Consider the following 1293-nt stretch of genomic DNA (forward strand, 5'->3'; position numbering starts at 1 on the left):
CATCCGCCGCAAGAAAATAAAACACATAAACACAATATATATTTGGGGAGCTGAAAATAAAAGGTGGTAGCAAGCTCGTAGCTCACACAAGTTTTGAAATCAAATATGTAAATGATATCCATATATGTATGCTAGATTGAACTTGCATCTCGTCAACACAAAAATTTACTCTCATATGTAAATATAGGTTTCTGCAAATGATAAGTCCATATTGAAGAAGATGCAATCCATTAAATGTATGAAATTCTTGCGTATATTAGTGTGCTAGTAATATAGAGTATGTTGCATCTGTGATCAATTTTAACGTACTGATCAAACAGAACATCTCTACTTATCATATCATATATAGATAAGAGTTGATCTAGGGTTCCAGGGAAGACATGTTTTCAGAACAACTGAAGTCAACATATATGTCTAGGTTTTATACCTTTTTCTTTGATCAATGGAGATCAGTAGTGAGACGCGTGATGGAACCTTGTAGAAAGAATTCCAGAGATCTGGCTAGCTAGCTAGGGGAGCAGCAATACAATAGCTAGTAGACAGGGATGAGCTTTTTGTCTCAAGGCTTGTCTCTCTGATCTGCCTTTCTGATCCCTAATAACTCATTGTCTGGCTCAGATCCCAAGAAGAATGTCGACGACGACCGCAGAGAGGAGCACGCGCACACACGGCAGGTACAACACAACAATAACAAACAGCATCAGAGAGAGTTCAAGGACCTTGAGGAATAACAAGACAAACTAAGAGCAACAAGAGCTGAGATGAATCTAGCTAAGCTAGCTCCTCTCAGGCAAAGTACATGAAAAAGAAAACATCATCAAGGCTCAGCTCGATCACATATATACCTGCTGCCTAGCTGCAAAGCGTTTGTCGGTCGGTCGATCTGCATGCACCCTTCAGCAGAGTTCTTGGCTGATTGTTGGCTGCTTCTTCGTCCTCCACCTCCTTCCCTTGATCCTGCTCAGCAGGTAGCTGCTGCAGAGAGGAGAGAGGAAGAGGGCTGCAGGAGAGGAGGAGGAGAGAGAGTGGAGGAACGGGACGGGAACGGGGTTGATAAATGTAAGGGGGCAGAACGGGATAGGATGATCAGACGAAGGAAAAGCTTAGCACAAGGATTGATTAATCTATGGCCGCCATGGCTCAGTTGACAGCCACGCAGCTAAAGGTAACAAGATTAATATCCAACCATCAAGGCTAGGCAGCGATCGATCCGATGAACCGCGGAGGATCGAGCTGCCTGGCTAGGGTGAAAGGAGGGCAATGGAGGTGGTGGCGAGTGAGTAAGGGAGAGGG

At 44.2% G+C, this 1293-nt stretch overlaps 1 protein-coding gene across 1 annotated transcript in view; it reads right to left on the reverse strand.

The window, feature by feature from the left end:
* LOC119334591 (NAC domain-containing protein 7-like) overlaps positions 1 to 1280 on the reverse strand; it is a 5662-nt gene extending 4382 nt beyond the window's left edge. Inside the window, exons 1-2 of the mRNA XM_037607131.1 lie at positions 846 to 1280; positions 428 to 609 (exon numbers count right to left, since the gene is read on the reverse strand). The gene's annotated coding sequence lies outside the window, so the exon portion shown is untranslated. The remainder of the gene's footprint in view (positions 1 to 427; positions 610 to 845) is intronic.
* Between the last annotated feature and the right edge of the window lie 13 nt (positions 1281 to 1293).

Source organism: Triticum dicoccoides, chromosome 7A (assembly GCF_002162155.2).
Source record: "Triticum dicoccoides isolate Atlit2015 ecotype Zavitan chromosome 7A, WEW_v2.0, whole genome shotgun sequence".
NCBI classification, from domain to species: domain Eukaryota; kingdom Viridiplantae; phylum Streptophyta; class Magnoliopsida; order Poales; family Poaceae; genus Triticum; species Triticum dicoccoides.